The sequence below is a fragment of the Megachile rotundata genome, chromosome 4, assembly GCF_050947335.1.
Source record: "Megachile rotundata isolate GNS110a chromosome 4, iyMegRotu1, whole genome shotgun sequence".
Classification (NCBI taxonomy): Eukaryota; Metazoa; Arthropoda; class Insecta; order Hymenoptera; family Megachilidae; genus Megachile; species Megachile rotundata.
Window position 1 is genome coordinate 2,821,800 of NC_134986.1, and position 14,849 is coordinate 2,836,648.

At 30.2% G+C, this 14,849-nt stretch overlaps 1 long non-coding RNA gene across 1 annotated transcript in view; it reads left to right on the forward strand.

Moving 5' to 3' along the window:
• Positions 1 to 14,849, forward strand: part of LOC143264407 (uncharacterized) — a 46,157-nt gene that overhangs the window by 1,401 nt on the left and 29,907 nt on the right. The window lies entirely within an intron of this gene.

Here is a 14,849-nt window from a genome sequence, read left to right on the forward strand (position 1 = left end):
ATAACAAATTCAATGAAATTCTGTCTTTGATTGTACTTTATTTAACAAATAAAATGGTGGTCTTTTTTTACAAAAGTCTTGATTCATTTCATAAGTAGTTAATTTACGAGTAGTGTAGAAATAGAGGATATAGTACAACATAAATAAAATGTGAACTTTAATTGGAAAAAAATATTTAAAAAATTTTTTGATTTCTTTTATTCTTTTTGGAGGACGTCAGGATCCCTTAGTCACCATTTAAAATTTACTTATTTCGTATGAACCCAGATAGGGAAAAATTGTACGAGCCAAGAATGACAGTCGAAAAGTGATTCTTGATGCACTGTACAATATAATTTTAAATTTGAAATCGGATTTTAGATTTTAAATGAATCTATTTAAAAATCTCTCTAAATATTATATACAAATAAAAATTGATGATTTGCCAAATAAATTGTATTTAATATTTTTAACATATAACGTGTTTCGTTTCTATTATATTACTAGTGTCTCTCATTATTGTGGATACAAAAATATATCGAAAAAAATAACAACATTTTCTTATGTTTGTCTTTGATCTTAAGAAAATTGAATTTAAACGTTCTTAACAATATTTATAAAAGAATTCGTTTACGGTAATATAAATGACAATTTCAACACTTATTTGGTTAATTCAACAATTAATAAGTATTATAATTAATAAATGTAATTATTAATCAAATAACTGTTATCAGACAGTATTATATTGGATGTGGTTACTTATGTACATATTCATTATATTTGTAACTAAATATATTAGTATATAAACAATATCACGAAGAATAATTGATAATGTATTTGAATGGTTTTAATATTTACTTTCATTAATTTATAATATCAAATTATTAATGTAACCCTTAACGATTACATTTCATGAGAATAACGTACCTGGAACACTAGGACGTCTGAGACCTCAGTCTCTAAAGCATGTTGCACAGAATGAAAATAATGAATGAATAATGAATGAAGTTGTTTTATCTGTTATAGTTGATTTTGGTAAATTTAAACGTTGAATATTAACAAACTTCAAAAACGTGAAATAATTGAAAGAATGACGAATTGTAGGGAAAAATACAAAATTTTGTTCAATTTTCATACAAAGAGTTAAGTTTTAATTGAAAACTTTTGAAATATAACAGTTTGAGGAAAAAAATAGTAAAAATATCACGGTTTTAAAAAGGTATTTATTCAAACTTTTAGGACATAAAATTATTAAAATTAAAGCCAAATTAAATAATTAATTAAATTAAACAAATAATGTAGCCATTTCACATCCTAGTGTGACCGTTAAGGGTTAACGAAGAAGATGTTAAAATTTCTATTTTTCGTATCGTAAACTTTGCTTACAAGTATATACAAAATTTTCAAATTAACTTTTCAAAATTAATTTTTTGAAATAAAGCCGAATATTATCATTCGAACCAAAAAGCAGAAAAATATCATTTATTCTTTTGATTTATTTTCTGAATACAGAAACCAGACCGTTCGTATCACGATTGCTACACCCTGTATACAATACCGAAACGCATGTTTTCCTTCAAGACTTTTACTTTTCTCCTTCAATAGAAACGTGTTTGATATACGGCTTAATTGACTATGCACATCGTAAATCAACAGACTACTCGATCGTTCAGCAGCTCCTAAATCGAAGGACCTCTCTAAAGCTGACGGGTAAACAGCAATTCTTAAATTTACCACGAGTAACGTTTGTAAATTATCCCTGTCGTTAGATCTGATCGGTTATTTCGCAAATGTCACATCGCCTCGATAAACGCTCAGAGAATCGTTCGATCGATTAAGGATTATGTTAACAGCTTTTCGAATGTGTCCCTGAAATCCACGCAAGAGTCGCTTTAATGGAATTGGCTGCGTCGTCGTTCAACTCGAAAGTATTCTCGGTCAAAATGGCATTTGTGTACTCGCCTTTCGTGCCATTCAGATATTACAATGAAACGTATCTTTCAGGTGGACTTTGCCGTAAGAACTTCGTCAGCAATGCCAAGGACCTTTCATCTCGGTAAAGAGACGATTGTTCCTGTTCGCATAGTATGTTAGTCTAGTCACGTCAAGTTCATCTATGTTTAGATCACAATAACACAATACACACATATACACCATGATTCTTGCAAATTAAGTCCTGTTAAATACTATTTCTCGTATTTGGAAATCGTAAAGTAAATATCTCACAGACTTTACGTTTCTTCTACGTTATTTATAGGGCGTTCACTCCAACATCCCGATAGCCAAAATCCCGACAACCAAAATTTTGACTAACTTTACCTAAACTGCGTTTGACGAATATACCCGCTATTTGAAACTCTGCCTGTTGTGCATGCGATGAGTGTACTCGGGATTATATCTGTCGGGACTTTTGTTGTCAAGATTTGAGTGCCATATTAATAAATTACTTTTTTTTCCGATAGTTCGATTGTGATGTGTTCGTTATGCTTGGTTATCGATGTGTGTTGCCTTCATAAATTTTGATGAATCTTTTTTTTAAATAATTTTCCAACGGCTTCCAGAAATCTTTCTACTTTACATCTTTTTAAGTTTATAAATTTTCAAATTTTTATATTTTATGGCTTTCGAATTTATTAATCTTCAAACTTCAAATTTTTCAAATTTCGAAGTTTCAAAATTTTCTTAGTTAAATATTTTAAACTTAGAATTTAGAAGTTTTGAAATTTACAAATTTAGGAATTTGGAAGTTCGGAAATTCTGCGATGTATGAACTTTGACATTTTTGAAAGTTCGAATTTTCTGATTTACAAATTTACTGATTTTTTAATTTACAAATTTACAGATTTTCTAATTTAGTAATTTCTATTTTAGTAATTTATTAATTTTTTTATTTACTAATTCACAGTTATTATTTTTTACAAATTTGCGAATTTACAGATATTGCAATTTACAAACTGAACAACTTTGAAACTTAAATTTTCAAATTTATAAAATTTTAAAGTTTTTAAAATTTTCAATTTTTTAAACTGTCAGATTAGAAAATTCTCAACTCCTGATTTTCAAAAATTTACACCCTGCAGTGCTTAACCGTTCGTTGCATGGTCATGAAGTATAGCCAAGCGTTAGTTTTGGTCCTACATTATATGGTCATACCTAAAGTCTCCACGCGATGTATAGCCACACATTATATGGCTAAACGTTAGATTGCCATGCATTATATAATCAGGTGTTGTATAACTGCACTTATAAATTGCATGAGTTTACAGTTGATAAGTTCTGTCCAGTGTATTGTATTGATGGTGGAAAGTGACCTGAGAAATCTTAAGGTCAACTGTAATTAGGTCGTGATGATGGACTAATGACTGGATTTATAACAGGTTCATTACTTAATGAGTTTACAGATGTTGAAAATACAAATTTAGATTTCAGAAATATAGCGTTTTTATGAATTCATAAAAGTATATAATAGTTGTATTATTGTAAACGTGTTTTTACTTTGGGTATATTACAGCAAAAGTATTTTACTCTAGGTACATTGAAGTAGAAGTATTTTATTCTAGGCATGTTGCAGTAAAAGTATTTTATTCTTGGTAGATTACAATAAAAGTATTTTCCTATAATTTTACTATAGTGAAACTGTTTTATTATAGTTTCATCATAGCTTTACGATGATAAAAATATTTTATTATCGCTATGCTACAATAAAAATATTTCACTATATAGTTTTACTATAGTAAAAGTGTTTTAATTTAGTCATGTTATAGTATAACCGTTTTATTATGTTTTTATCATAGTACCAATGTTTTATGACAATTTTATTACAGTATAAATATTTTATTACAATTTTATCATAAAAAAGTTTTTTATCATACTTCTATCATTGTTTTCATACAGTTTTTTCATACTTTTATCGTAGAGAATTTTGTTATCATAGTATTACTACAGCAAAAATACTTTATCATAGTTTTATAACAGTAAAAATATTTTATTGTAGCTTTACCATCGTAAAATTTTCCTGCAGCTATATCATAAATCAAAAGTTCGATTATATTTTCACCATAAAACTCTTTTGCCATAGTTTTATCATAATCAGAGTATTTTGCTGTACTTCTATTATAGTAAAAGTATTTCATTATATTTTTGCCGTAATAAAAATGTTTTATTTATTTATTTATTCTAACAAGTATCTTTCATATTTCTTTCGTAGTAAAAGTATTTAATTATAATTAACCGACTTCGAAAAAGGAGGAGGTTACTCAATTCGACCAGTATATATTTTTTTTTTTTTTTTTTTTTTTTTTTTTTTTTTTTTTTTATGTATGTTCGCCGATTACGCCTAACTGGATGGACCGATCGGAATGAAACCTTTTGCATATGGTAGATGCTGACTCCCCATTGGTACCATTATCAAAAAATTTTTCATTTTTTAATTGCAAAGTGTTGTTATTGCAAAAAAACCGGCAACTTTTTTCTTTTGTCTATGTATGTTCGCGCATTGCGCCTAGCTGGATGGACCGATCGGAATGAAACCTTTTGCATCTGTTGGGTTCAGACTCCCCATTGGTACCATAATCAAAAAATTTTTCATTTTTCAATTGCAAAGTGTTGTTATTGCAGAAAAACCGGCAACTTTTAAAATAAACTTTTCTCGATTTTAGTGCGCTTTCAATATCTTATCGCGGACATGATTCTGTGCAATTTTATTCATATACAAATTTCGCGGAAATGTTTAGTTTTCGAGATATTAGCGACAAAAATTGTTATTAACTTTTGAAATCAACGTCGAACGATTTTAATGTCCTTTGAATATGTTGTTAGGGGCGTGGTTCTGGACAACTTTTTCCTCTTGCGAAATTGACGGAAAGCTTTTGTTTTCGAGATATTACAGAAATTGTTGTTAACTTTTGAAGCCAACTTCGAACGATTTTTATGTCCTTCTCATACGTTATTAGTAGCATGATTCTAAACGAGTTTTTCCTTATGCATAATTGGCGGTAAGCTCTAGTTTTCGTGATATTAGCGAATAAATATTGTTATTATTATTAGTGGAACGCCCCGTGCTATGCACGGGAAAGACAAGAAAGGGCAATTACAATGCACTGTACCAAAACACTAACTAAGCTTTGCCGCTTTGACACGCAACTTATGCAGCAAGATGAGTTCACGTTGACGTTGGTGTATTATTCCCATTGCTTGGTAAAGTCTTCCTACCGTTCTAACAAACATTTTTTTTATTTTTTAGTTGCAAAGGATTATTTTTTCTATGCATGTTCGGCGGTTTTTCCTAGGTGGGTGGTCCGATCGGAACAAAGCTTTTCGCATCTTGTGGAGTCTAACTCCCCAATGATACCATTATCAAAAATTTTTTCATTTTTTAGTTGCAAAGGGTTATTGTTGCAAAAAAGTTGAAAAACGAATATCCATGTTGTCTTTTACTTAATTATGCTCATGGCATTTACGCAGTCAAAAAAAGCCTGGAAGAACTGTCTCACAGTATCCTATACAATTCTCCCCATTCCACTAAAAAGCGTTAAATAAATTAATTTTCGGAAAAAAAATACACCGACTTCGAAATGCACTAAAAAGTATAAAATAATTTCTATTTCCTAATGAAGTAATTTCTATTTCTCTGAATCATACAATTACGTCACAGATATGAATTAAACCTATTTACTCGTTAGGTAGTATATTAAATACATTTCAACTTTTTCGGAGGCGGCGCAAAATTAAAAATACCTCAGTAAACGTTGCTGCCAATAACCAGTTGATTGTGGTATGGCGTATTGGAAATTAATAAATCCCGAGAAAGAATACGAACCATTATAGATATACCTGGTAATATACGTAAATGTAATGTCTGCATCTTCATTTGATCAACGTTTCTGATATAAATGAAATTGAATCGACTTCGTTCGCGTGTAGAAGCCATGGATCTAAGAACCTATAAACGGTGCCTACGACGCGGGAATTACCAAATTTGCGACAGATGGGCTCTAGCTTTATAGTATATGCGGCGGTCGAGTCTTTTCGTCGCATACTCTATTAATATAGCCCTTTGCGGACTACCGCCGCATATATGCGTTCTGCGTAAATCATCAAATTGGCCGAAGAACTCATACTTGCGTTTGGCGAAAACAGTTGATTGAGCCGAGAAACGCGTACATGTGTTCATGCACGTAAATCTGTGCATGTATATATAATATGTCCAGAATATGACTTGGAATGCTATGAACGAAAACCGCGTTTAGGCAGAAATATACGCCGGCAATTTTTAATGACTATCGCGGCAGGAGCTCGGCCCCACGGTTCACTTCGAACCGTCCCGTCCGCAAAGGGCTAGATAGACCATAGTTACATTCTATACGCACTAACACCTACTTCGCGGCGTGCTGTCGAATTGTATGTATAGAAAAAAAAATAGCTATACAAGCTTTGCCTATGTTCGGCTGTCCAAAGGTTGACATGTTCAAAAAAATCTTTTAATTTTGCGCCGCCCCCGAAAAGGTTGAAATGTATTTAATATACTACCTAACGAGTAAATAGGTTTAATTCATATCTGTGACGTAATTGTATGATTCAGAGAAATAGAAATTACTTCATTAGGAAATAGAAATTATTTTATACTTTTTAGTGCATTTCGAAGTCGGTGTATTTTTTTTCCGAAAATTAATTTTTTTACTTTTAGAATGTAAAAGTATTTCATTACAGTTACATCGTACCAACAAAATTTTACTGAAATCATGTAATAGCAAAAATATTTTATTGTAGAGTTTTAAATAATATATATGATGCTACAAGTTCCACATCATAAATATAAGAAGTTTGAATAGAAATATCTTCTAAAGTTTAAGAATATCTCATTTGCAATTTAATTCTTCTGTTCACTATTAATATAGAGTACTTTTTTAGATTAATTGAATGAAATTTATAGCACCGATTATCAGCGAGAGTCAGACACAAGAATAGCTTCAAACTCGTTTTTCAAGTATTGACGTTTTATCCAATTCTTCGCTGTCTTCATCACTTATTCAATAACCAGTGTTCATCAAATCGTGTGTTCAAAAAAACCTGTTATACCTACATCAAAAGCAGACGGGTCCTGTAACGATTACTTTTTTTGCCTGGGGAAGAGCAGACACGAAACAGTCACTTACAAGATATTAGGGATTTCGTAATTCGGATGATCCACCTGAGCATTGGCAGTGTATGGCAACGGTGTGGAAACAGCTATCTGTAGCTAGTGTAAGATTATAAATTGCTTCGAATGTACATATGTATATTTATGAAGAATAATTACAATAATCTTGGATTTTATTCGAACAGTTCTGATAGAATATCTGAAAATAAAACGATACTGTGATTGAATGTCGCAAAAATCATGATTGGCGCTGAATTTTGTGGATACAATCTTCCTTGACCTATTACGATTTTATAGTTTCGAAAATTGTTGATATTTAACTTTGCACTCCTATGTCGAGTGTGGTTTGACATCACATTTCTCTTGGGTTTCATAAATAACTCAGATAAATAAATTCGTTGAATATGAATTATCGTTTATCTACTACTTGTATTAAAAGAAAAATGTATTTGTCACATATTTCGCCCTGTTAGAATATATTTTATGGAGAACTACTTTCTTAATCTATTTTGTAAATTGAAAAGTCAGTAAGTGAGAAAGAAATACAGAAGTGCAAAGAGTTAAAGATAGTATAACGACGTTTTTGTTTCAGCAACATTATGTCAAAAGTCTATTATCCGAGTTTGCATTCATCTGAAAAAGTGTTTGCTTTGTTATAAAAAATATTATTTCTCTCAAAATTAGATTTTCATTATACTTTTAGTGTCACAATTATTTCATCCTCCGGGATTGGTGATGATAAACTTTTTCAATAAATTATACAGCAGATACTATACAGTTTGTTATTATGAAAACAAGTTATATAGAAGATATATACAAAGTTTCATTCATATTATATACTAATTAAATACATCACAGTTTGTTTGAATTGTTTTACTTCCGTATTCAGTTACGAAATAATAGCCGGTGACTCAAGATAGGTTCTTGCATTTTGCCGATCAGTAATGTGTTAAAATTTATTGAAATTTTTGTTTTACTTAAATTTGATTAACCAGATCGAAAGCCTTTTTTTATAAGAATCAGATTTATTTTTGATTTTGGAAGATTCTGAAGTAAATAAAACGTGGTAAAAATCTATTTTTAAGGATGCTTGGTTCTAGGAAAACTTAAATCTAGAGAAGACCTAGAATTAGGAAAATTCTAGTGTTAAAGAAACTCAGACTTTGAGAAGCCTTAATTCTAAGAAGATATAGGAAAGTACGTAAGGAAAATGTAGAAAGAAAGGTTAGGTTTTAAGGAGAACTTAACAGTTATAACAAAATCTATATATAGGGAAAATCTAGTTCTAAGCAAAGACTTAGGGAACCTTAGTTTCACCGAGACAAACAAAGAAAAAGTCTAGACCTATGAAAAACCTGTATGCAGTAAAAATTAATTCTAGGAATACTCAATTTTAAGAGTACCTTCACCTAAGTAGAAAAAATTAATTCTGAATCTGGAGATACCTAGATCTAGAAGAAGCAAGATATAGGAAAACTTAGTTCAAGGGGAACCTGAATCTAGGGAAAATGTAGTCTTAGAGTGGTACGTGTCGGAAAAACTAAATCTACAAGAAAGCTACGTCTGAAGAAAATCCAGACCTAAAAAGAAATTAGGACTATGGAAAAAGCTAGATCTATGGAATAAACTATTTCTATGAAAATTTAGCTTAAGAAATATCTTAGATAGGAAAGTTGAATGTCCCCTTTTATTGTCCTTTTTTGTTTAGAAATCTGCCTTCATTTTTGCCCTTAAAAAACCTACGTTGTACCTAAGTGTACTTTAAACGTTACAACCTTACGTTAACAAAATGATGATTAAATTGTTTCAATATTTTCTGTTTGAAAAAAAGTTTCCTTAATTTCAGAGTGACAGGTGCAGAAATCGGTCAGCTCTTCGGAATGCGTAATATTATACTCTTGAGTCTGAAAGTATAAACGGTTGAAAGGTCTCCGCTGTCTAAACATCACACTTATGCTGTAAAAAACGAAAGGCCATTCTGGAGGGTCATATAAAGAATTTAATTTACATTTCGACTTATTTATCATATACATCTATTGTTCAGGATAAGATCCCGCATCTCGTTATATTACGTTGTCTAAATTTAGCAAATGTTCGGTTTGAGAGTATCGTAAAGTGTCAGGAGCTAGCAGATAACAATTTCAAGGACTTTGGAGTATATAATAACAGTAAAATTCGAGTTTGGTTAATTAATTGGATGCGTGTGATTACCATTTTTAAATAGGTATTCTAGAGATATTAACATAATACAAAGAATATATGTTCTAGAGGACAAAGTATACGGAATCCTGTACTCGAATATTTAATACTAACACGCAGAAAATAAAATTAATAGAAGAAAGACTATTTAAATGATGAACTGTACAGAAAAATGACAATTTTATTGGAAAAGGTGAAAGAATCATGGAGAATGTTAATAATTTATTTTCTTGTCAATTTTCTTGTTAACGCGTAGAGTGCCGTACTGAAGTAGTTGACAATTTAATTCGGTAATATTTTTATGTTCACAATATCTTGTTGTATTTATTATTCATATTTGCAAATAGTTAATACAAGATTGAGTAATTATTAACTGATTTTCTATTAGGAAAAGGAACAGATCCTTAAGAGTTTACTGAAATGGCGGACTTAGAATCGACTTTGAGGGCCTCATGTGGCGACATTAAAAGTTCTGGCAACCCTCGTTATTTTTACGTTATTTATGTAGGAGTAATAAGAACAGCAGACATTTTGACATTAAAATAATACTACTTCGTTACTTTAAGGATTTGAGGCAAAGAAGCATCTTTGTGTGCTTTCTTCTTTTGTTCATATTCATAATCAAATTGTTATTTTTAAGTTATTTATGTACAATTATATTATATGTTGCATATTGTTGTGGGTCTATGAAGAAACCCGTTCTTTCAAAAGGGGTTGATGTAAGAAGCGTTAATTTGTGCCTGTTTGTGGCTACACACACTTTAACATAAATCATTAAGCACAAGGATACTTTAATTTTATCTTTCAATCTATTATATATTATTGTCTCAACTCTTAAAAGTTTCTTTCATTTACTTCTCTCATAAATAATTAATTTAACTGAATTTGCAGCGTTGGTCACATATGATTACCTAGTTTGCCAACGTGTTAACAGAAAGGCAGTTACATTAATAGCAAATAGATTTATATATTAGACTGCTTTACCAAAACATAAATCATTTATCGTGACTTGAAAATACACTAGTCAAAAGAATTAAGGGAACAAAAATTCCTTAGATTTTTAGGCCATATTCAAATTGCTCTGCTTCCGTTGAAATTCATCACAAGAGACATCTAGAATAGTCATTTTGAAGCTTCAGGTTCTAGTTTGTGATGAATTTCAACGGAAGCAGAGCAATTTGAATATGGCCTAAAAATTTATGGGATTTTTCTGTTCCTTTAATTCTTTTGACTAGTATATATAAACAATTTCTTTTCAATTATAACTTTTCGATGTGTAATATATTTTAAGCAACAAACTATCACATTGCCACGTCACATTAATGTTCGGATATTTTATGAAAAAAAAAAGAATTTATGTAGAAAATAGGATTTTAATGTTTTGTTTCAAACCGTTTTTATTTAATAAACTCATGCCATCATTAGTGTGTACTAAAAATAATTTTGTCCTAATATTCTGAAGAAATAGAATTATTATTTTTTCAGTATGATTTATAATTTAATTTTTGAATTTACTCATGTTTTGCTAGTTGGTCGAATTCATCTCATAAATTCTGTATGGCATAAATATCTGAACATTATGAAGGTGGATGTGAAATTTTTGGACAATTATATGCATAACACACATTCCTGTACTGCTTGAATTTTGTGCTTTGAATCATTATACTGATAAAATGCACCCCCGTGCAATCATAAAACCTCCTCTGTTTTTTAAAGTAGGTTTTAGACTTTGGCTTTAGAGTTTTATTTATTCTTCGCCATACTATACTTCTTTTATTTGAATCAAAAATACAATATTTATTACATACATCTACCCACCAATCTTGCGACTCAACAAATTTTCTGGCAAAAATCGGTCTTTTTTTCCTATTTATACACAAATATATAGTTTTCTTCTTTCTTTTCGAGGTATTATACTCATTGTTCCTCATTATTCTACACACAATTTCGCCACCAATTTTCTTTTCCACTTTCATGACAAATCTCTGAGGTTAATTGTATACTACAATGCGGATTTTTATTAACTCTTCGTATTCATTTTTTTCTTCTCTTTCATTCAATATTTAAGGTTGTCCCTTGTTTCTTAAATTCGATGTGACCCTTTTTCTTATATCTTTTAATATCTGGTACTGTATTCTTCCTTGTTGCAAATAACTGCTATTCCTTGCTATTCCTTGCTATTCCTTGAGAAGTTTTACCTTTCTCTCTATGATAAATTACAAGTTGTCTCTTGTCAAAAGTATTTTTTCCTTTTTTGTGTATTAAATTCTAGTTCTCTTCACTTTGAAATACAACTTAATACTAAAGTAGAATAACAGTCCAGACGTTTGTAAGCAAAACAAAGCTATCCATTTCAAATGGCTTCTATGGTAGCTGGTAGAAAGTGTACGAATATTAATGAGGCGTGCAAATACGATATTTTGTTCAAAATGATATGTTCAACTAAATATCTACTGGAACTAAATAATAGTACAAAGAAGTCGTGAATGTATTTTTAATCTACAATGTCATCTTTCTATAAAATAAGTAATACATCTAAATTAACTCCCCTCATGCAAAACAACAAATGTAGGAGTAGTACTGTGTCCAGATATTAATACCAGTAGCAACATGGTCTACTGTATGTTCAAATTGCTTGGAAACTCGAGAGAATTTGGAATCTCCATCGCTGTTCATGTAGCCGTATCGAATGTGAAAGCCGAAACTGAAGAACGTTGGATTCTTACCCTCGTCGTTTGGTCTCCGGTGCCTGGAGGCAATCGAGCACGCGGTTGAGCGTCCTTGGTTATTGTGACATTTAGTTTTCTCGGTGTGTTATACGCGTTAAGAGGAGTCGAGGAAAGTTGGTGACGTAACTACCGGTGACCTTGCCATTTCAGAAGATGCGCCGCGAACGAAGAAGACACCGAGGATGCCTCCGGCTACCGCGTTTCCACAGGTAGCGATAGGCATTTGATACTCTCTCTTTATTGCAAAGGACGAGGTTAAAAATAGGCAAAAATTCTTTCGCAGAGTCATTCTATACGTCCTAAAAAATCGTACAGAGGGACCAAACCTCTTTCTACCTTACTGAACTAGTTAATTGTTTGCGGTTGAGTAATTAAAAAAATTGAGGAAAATATTTATATGATATTGAAGTTCAGTTATTAAAAAAGAAATAATTTTGTTTTGAATAATCATAAGTGTATAATTATATAATCACAATTGTAATATTATAATTATATATTTTATGTAATTATGTGTAATTGTATAATTATAATTATAATTATAGTTATGATATAATTATGCATAATTATAATTATAACATTATAATTACATATATTATATAATTATATACAATTGAAATTATAATGTCTCTTGCTCCACATTTTTGCTCAAATAGTTAAAGTCTTAATATTTACGATAAAAATAATTGACTATCAGAAATAGCTAATTCAATCAACATTTAACATATTTACAACAGGCTCTCCTCTGCAGATTCATCCTGCGTGAATTGCTCTCTTTGTTATAAATAATGCAACGAAACAATAAAGTTTAATATATAAACCAAATATAAGTGGGTCACGTTACAGTACTTTTTAGGTTATGCGACAGAATTTGATTTGTATTTGTTCTAAACCTATTTTACAGTTTTTAGAAATTTAAGAATTTAAGAATTAGAAAATTTGACACTTGGCAGTTTGGAAATATACAAATTTTGAAATTTAGGAAACTTATAAATAAGTATTTGAAAATTTAGGTATTTAGAACTTTATATGTTTTGAAGTTAAGAAATTAACAAATTTTGAAATCTGGAAATTTAGAAATTTAAAGACTGTAACATTTCGCAAAATTGAGTGTTTCGAAATTTAGAAGTTCGTTGATTTAGAAATTTAGAATCAGAAATTGATCTTTCAAAATCAAGAGTTTTTCATATGAAGTTCTAAAATGATTATAAAAGTTTTTTCGAGTTGATTTTTTCAATTATTTCCTTATATTCAATAATATTATTAACTATTTCTCCTGTAAATTTAAGAATGACAAAATAATTAAATCGCTCATTATTTTAAATTGCTATTTTTAAATAAATCTACATACTTTATTCCAAAATAACAATATTAAAAATAGTGGACCAAAATAATAGAATAGTTTTTATTTCAATATCGAACAAAATTTATTAAATATGGTTCATTCGGATAAAATAAACTATCCTTGCCATAATCATCAGGAAGTCATATTACAGTTTGACATTTATTTTTTATAAGAGTTTTTGCGTCCTCAAACTCATAATGCTAAATGGAGGAAAGGAAAGCATCGGAAAGATACTCATATGTTAAACACGCGACACTAAAAGATTCTTGTTCATTCGTGATTCTTACACAAGTGATGCGGATTCTTCGTTTACGTCATTCTAGTTGTAATCCTGACACGCATTTTTGCTTTCGCACAAGTGCCATAAAAAAAGTGGTGGGGTATAAGAAATTACCGATTTCGGCGTTTCTTTGCCACCTTAGCATGAAAGAATAAAATGTGATAAATAAAGTAAGATATCTGTAAATAGTTATTAATAACAGTAAACCATATGTATTTTCAAATTTCTAAATTTCAAAAAAATATTTCACCAATATATTTTTTATTGGCAATCCATTTTCAAGAGGTGAACACCCATAAAGTTGGGAATGAAAAATATATTTTCCTCAATATCTTAAAAACTTTTTGTAATACAAAATAATTTTCATAAAGTGGAGCAAGGTAAGTTCGTAAACGGGACAACTGCGTATACAGGCTATTTTTATTACAATATGAGCAAAATTTCTCCATTTAGTATGTTTGTTTCCTTGTTTTGTTTCACTATATCCCCCTTTATATTTCAGCTAAGAGTACTTGTTTGCAGTATAGAGTACTTGCATAATGCAGTAAAAAGCATTTTATAGCAGATTTGTTAATAATTCTGCTCTTGCCCCATTGTAGATGAAATAAAGTTTCAAGGTATTTAACTTCAAGTTACGCTCTTACCGCATTTTCGGGAAAAGTGCAGAGTAGTTGACATTTTAAACAATTTCTTATCACAATCAAAATGTATAAGGAAAATTAAGGTCCTAGTTAATATGAATTAAATAGTAGTAATTGTCCAAAGCTTTCGATATCGACAGTGTTAAGTATTTACATAGTAGACTGAAAATACTTACGTTTATTACCAACTTTACAAAAACCAGTCTGCACTTACCCCACTTCACCTTATTTAAAAATGGTAACTAAAAAACGAAATGTTCTTTTCCAATTTATATTTTGATGTAGTCACATATACAATTAGCACCGAAATCTGTTACCTACTGTTTCAGGCTTGTAAAGGTTCTTTGCGTTGAATGTTGTGGAGTCAGTGATTTTTAAGCGTCAATAGGATTTGAACCGATTTTGGACGATTGCAACAGATATTCTAAATATGTAGTTGAAAGTAAGCTCTCATATTTGTTGTCGATTCGTTTCGTTTCAACACCATACCGTTTAAGGGATTTGAATGCATAATAAGATGCGTTTAATAGTGAAACTATTG